Genomic DNA, 5,820 nt, shown 5'->3' on the forward strand with positions numbered 1-5,820 from the left:
AGATGCTAACGAGACACGAGAACAGGGTCAGATGGCTGCAAGGCCCGGTTGGTAGTCCTAGAATTGCCTGAGTTCATCTTGGGATACTGGACAGATTTAACTAGAATAATTCCTCAACAACATTGCAATTAAATTGCAGACCAATTATTATGGAAGCAGTTGCATTTGACAGCTTTAGGTAAGCATTTTTATGCAAGGCAAGTTGTCAATTTGTATTGTATTCCAAGCCATTTACTGAATACCAACTTTATTTAAGCTATTTTCCTCTGCTTTGAAAAGTACCATAGATTATCCTTTGCAAGTCTATAGAACGATTACGTTTAAATAATATCACAGTTTCTAAACCCAGAGGCTCAACATCGCGAGACTCCCGCGGACGCTTGCGAAACAGACCAGGCCAGGGTTTGGGGTTTGAGAAGTCAGTCAATGAGAGAAGTGAAAAAATCTTCCTTAGTTGTTAATTTTATCGAAATCTAAAGGCACAACCTAGATTCGAGCCAATCTCGTAAATAGTTGAACATGTTATTACTCCAACCCCGTGAAAGTGACAAACTGACACGTTCAATTTTTTGTAAAAAACAACTTTAAATCGAAGGAGTGCCTTTGATGGCTTGCACATGCGCAGTTTGGCGCGAGACGAACGTTAGACCCGATCACGTACGTGTTTCCATGCATTAGCTTAGTTGATCAACGTCGCCATAACATCGCCTACAAATGTGATCGGTGATTTCTATTGGAGAAGCAGTGTAAGCCTATCTTCATACTGTACTGACATTGATAATATTGTTCTCTAATAGTCTACAAATATTTTATTAACCACAGGTGCCTGTTAATCATTAAGTGATTAAGTGTAGTATGTTTAAATCAAATCAAATTGTATTTGTCACATGCTCCGAATACAACAGGTAGACTTAACCATGAAACGCTTGCTTATGAGCCCTTCCCAATGTTGCAGTTAAAAAATTATAATAATAAAATGAAAAATGGTAACACAAGAGGAATAACTACATAATAATGGAGCTACAGTGCATTCGGAAAGTTTTCAGAAGCCTTGACTTTTTCCACATTTTGTTAAGTGACAGCCTTATACTAAAATTGATCAAATTGTTCAATCTACACACAATACCCCATAATGACAAAGCAAAAACAGGTTTTTAGACATTTTTGCAAAAAAAAAAAAAAAAAAAGGGAAATATCACATTTGTATAAGTATTCAGACCCTTTACTCAGTACTTTGTTGAAGAACCTTTGGCAGCGATTACAGCCTCGAGTCTTCTTAGTTATGACACTACAAGCTTGGCACACCTGTATTTGGGGAGTTTCTCCCATTCTTCTCTGCAGATCCTCTCAAGCTCTGTCAGGTTGTATGGGGAACGTCGCTGCGCAGCTATTTTCAGGTCTCTCCAGAGATGTTCGATCGAGTTCGAGTCCGGGCTCTGGCTGGGCCACTCAAGGATATTCAGAGACTTTTCCCGAAGCCACTCCTGTGTTGTCTTGGCTGTGTGCTTAGGGTCATTGTCCTGTTGGAAGGTGAACCTTTGCCCCAGTCTGAGGTCCTGAGCACTCTGTAGCAGGTTTTTCGTCAATGATCTCTCTGTACTTTGCTCCGTTCATCTTTCCCTCGGTCCTGACTAGTCTCCTAGTCCCTGCCGCTGAAAAACATCCCCACAGCATGATGCTGCCACCACCATGCTTCACCGTAGGGATGGTGCCAGGTTTCCTCCAGACGTGACGCTTGGCATTCAGGCCAAAGAGTTCAATCTTGGTTTCATCAGACCAGAGAATCTTGTTTCTCATGGTCTGAGAGTCCTTTAGGTGCCTTTTGGCAAACTCCAAGCAGGCGGTCGTGCCTTTTACTGAGGAGTGGCTTCCGTCTGGCCACTCTACCATAAAGGCCTGATTGGTGGAGTGCTGCAGAGATGGTTGTCCTTCTGGAAGGTTCTCCCATCTCCACATAGGAACTCTGGAGCTCTGTCAGAGTGACCATTGGGTTCTTGGTCACCTCCCTGACCAAGGCCCTTCTCCCCCGATTGCTCAGTTTGGCCGGGCGGCCAGCTCTAGGAAGAGTCTTGGCAGTTCCAAACTTCTTCCATTTAAGAATGATGGAGGCCACTGCGTTCTTGGGGACCTTCAATGCTGCAGAACGTTTTTGGTACCCTTCCCCAGATCTGTGCCTCGACACAATCCTGTCTTGGAGCTCTACAGACAATTCCTTCGACCTCATGGCTTGGTTTTTCCTCTGACATGCACTGTCAGCTATGGGACCTTATATAGACAGGTGTGTGCCTTTCCAAATCATATCCAATCAATTGAATTTACCACAGGTGGACTCCAATCAAGTTGTAGAAACATCTCCAGGATGATCAATGGAAACAGGATTCACCTGAGCATAATTTTGAGTCTCATAGCAGAGGGTCTGAATACTTATGTAAATAAGGTATTTCAGTTTTTTATTTTTAATAAATGTGCAAAAATGTCTAAAATCCTGTTTTCACCTGATATAGAGGTCCTGGGTGGTAGGGAGCTCGGTCCCAGTGATTTACTGGGCTGTCCGAATAAGCAAAGATGAAAACTATATGGTAGAAGTGCTGCCAGTGGTACTGCAGAAAATGTCCAATTTCTACTACTAGAGGGCATAACAGGATAATCAAGCACTCCTGTCTCAATTCAACATATATCCCAAATGACCACAAAGTCCAGGGCCATTAGGAATTTCTCTGCTGTCTGAAACTGATTCCGCATTACTCTTTAAATGTAAAGGGTGGCACAATGGCAGTGCCTGCAGTCAGAAGCAGTGTGATGTTTATGACCAAAGTACTTTCTAGTACAGCATCAATGGTGATACACACTCATGCAACTAATCCACCACACACATACAATCACAAATACACAGGCACACAGATGTTCATAGATAGCCTCACAGGCACTCATTCCCATATACACTTCACCCACATGATAGGCTACATCTGCAAGCACACACACACACACACACACACATCCTACATACTGTATGCCTTTGAAAAGTTTCCATGATGATGACAGCAGTCTTTCATGTGTGCTTCTGTAGTCTTAAAACCCTCTTACATAGGATGAGAGGTTCAGGCTGTCAAATATCATCAGCCACCCCAGAAGCCACGTCTGCCTACCTCATGGAACAGCCACACTAGCCGTTTCTGACCTGAGCAGTAGTACATAATTGTCTCAACCTGCTGTCATAATCGCTATGATGGCTGCTCTGGCACCATAGCGATTATGACAGCAGGTTGAGACAATTATGTACTACTGCTCAGGTCAGAAACAACAGGCAGGCTAATTGAGCCCTGGGACCGTGATCTAATTCCAGATTTACCCATTTTAATTCCATTCCATGAGTTTTCCCACTCTGGCTATACAGAAATGCATTAAGCATTCTAAATAAATTACATTGAGGTGATTTACTGTAAATTGACAGCCCTTGATTTCCAATAGAGAGTAACAAATGCTTAACTACATTTTCATAGATCGTTTTGATTTTCTTTGCATGTTATTAAACTCTTATTCAACCAGTTTTCCATCATTTTCTGTTCAAATAATGCAGCCCACATGTTGTTAAACAGCTCTCGATGTGCCTATGCCAGAAATAGTGGGTGGTTTGTGATGCCATTAAGTATCTCTCCCCTCAGTTTCTTTCTATCTCCCTCTCTGTATCTTGGATCAGGGTTTGATACACAGCAATGCTGCTGAGACACCTGTCTGTCCAGGTCGGGGTGCTGCAGTGATCTATGCCTTGGACAAAACATGAACAGTGACCAATTACATACCCAAATGTAAAGTAGTTCTGAAGACCATGCCGCCACACACAAGTAGCTATTGTCTCTTCCCCATCGCTGGGGTTTGGAACATCTGTATGTCTCCTGTCTTTTGTTAATTTATGTGTTTGTTATTCTTCAATTTAGTCTGGTTTGGCACAGATCTTCTTACTGTCTCATCTTTAAGATGGATGGCCAGAGATATGAGAGTCTGTGTGAGATCTGCTCCCCTTATTGACCAAAGCAAATAATTTATGGGGAAAAACTAATTACACCCCTGATATTGAGGGGAAAATGTACTGTAATTTGATTAAGGAGCATCAGTAAGAGACTGTTAATTTCAAACTGGCATTACCAACACATCTGGGCCCTGAGAGATGCTTGAGAACCTTCCATAAGAGCTGAATTGATGATCTGAATATTGTCCCCTGACACTGAACGCTTGCGCAACTGTTGAGCTGTGCTTTGATAGGCTATTTATGGAGGCTGCTGTGGATGGGCGTAAAAAAAGAGAATACATCTGAAAAGAGAATCGAGTCTGTCTTGTGGTTAAAAAAGCTTTTATGTTGAATTAAGTTGAAGCTCAAATCATTCCCCATTACCTTTCCCATGCTTGTGCCTGTCATGGGAGCGTCTCCATCTGAGGGCCTTACCCCTGTGTCACTGACAGCTCCTAAAGAGCCCCGCCCCCACCTGACATCCCCTCCTCAGGCTCCAGTTCTAGTAATCCTTCGTCTTTCTCTGAGCCAGTGAGTGAACGACCACGGCCCTTGCTCTCGCTCTCTCTCTCTCTCTCTCTCTCTCTCTCTCTCTCTCTCTCTCTCCTGGAACACTGCTGAGAGAGATAATTGCATCCATGGCTGCCATGTTTTCGGTTTTGCATGTGAGGTCTCTGAAAATGTTTAAGTCTGTCGTAATTGAGGGAGTTGGAGAAACGGCGCTAACAGACAAACAAATGGTTAGTGTTTGGCTTGCGAAAGGATCACGACCACATGAGAGAGGGATGATGTCCTCTGTGTGTGCAAAGAGGGAGGAAAGAAGTGAAAGAAGGAATGAAAATAGAATGAGTACTGAACTGGCTCCATCCACAAAATGAACGGTTCCAGAATTCTGTCTCTGCCTAGATATGATGATGGCTCTGTATGTATGCATGCACCAGGGGGTTACATGGCTTGGTATACACATCAGAGCAACTCATGTCTGATTATACATTCTAGCATACAAAATGGTTACTCAGCATAACGACTGCCTATTGCCTATCCCTCATAGAGTTTGCTGTCTCCTAAGAGGGCAACACCCACCCAGTCCCTCGGTTGTGAATGGATATGGCCATGAATCCACAACACAGAACCCCTGTGTTACCCTCCTGTTGAAAGCGCTTGGAGACACCTGTCTTCAGTCAGGCCATTGAACAAGTGCACAGGCCTGACACACGTCTGCCCCAAATAAAACCCTCTGTCGCTGGAGTTCATCAAGTCTCAGATGGAAAGCCACGAGAGACTGCTGTTTTCATCATAGCATCCAGAGTATAAACAGAATGTAAACCTCTAATAAACGACATGAAGGGCGTCTGGTTCCAATCGCAGGTCTTTCCCGGAGCCGGAGAGGGCTGAGCCTGAGAGAAACTGAACCCTGTTGAGACACAGAGCAGCGCTTATTTAAGAGGTCACGTCTGTTACATCATGACTCCATCACTAACCAGCAGCCATTCAGGACAGGGGTGGAACACAGAGTCAATGGATGAGCCTCATGGAAAATGAGGTAAAGACAGTGGACTAGACCAGTGTGTTTGTCTGAAGTCAGACACAAACTGACCTATTGGAGATTCGCCTGTTGATAGCTCCTATAGACAGAAGATGGCGCTAATATCACAGATTGGGAGGAGAGAAGCGAAAGTGCACAGTTTGTGAGAGACACAAGAGGAGGGAAAGAGAAGAGAGGATAGACACAGAGTTGAACTTGTTTATAAGAAGAGAACAACATGCACTTTACAGCATCTTCTTCACATTAGAGGATATTATGATGCACTTGC

This window comes from Coregonus lavaretus, assembly GCF_964263955.1.
Source record: "Coregonus lavaretus genome assembly, contig: HAP1_SCAFFOLD_1777, whole genome shotgun sequence".
Taxonomy (NCBI): domain Eukaryota; kingdom Metazoa; phylum Chordata; class Actinopteri; order Salmoniformes; family Salmonidae; genus Coregonus; species Coregonus lavaretus.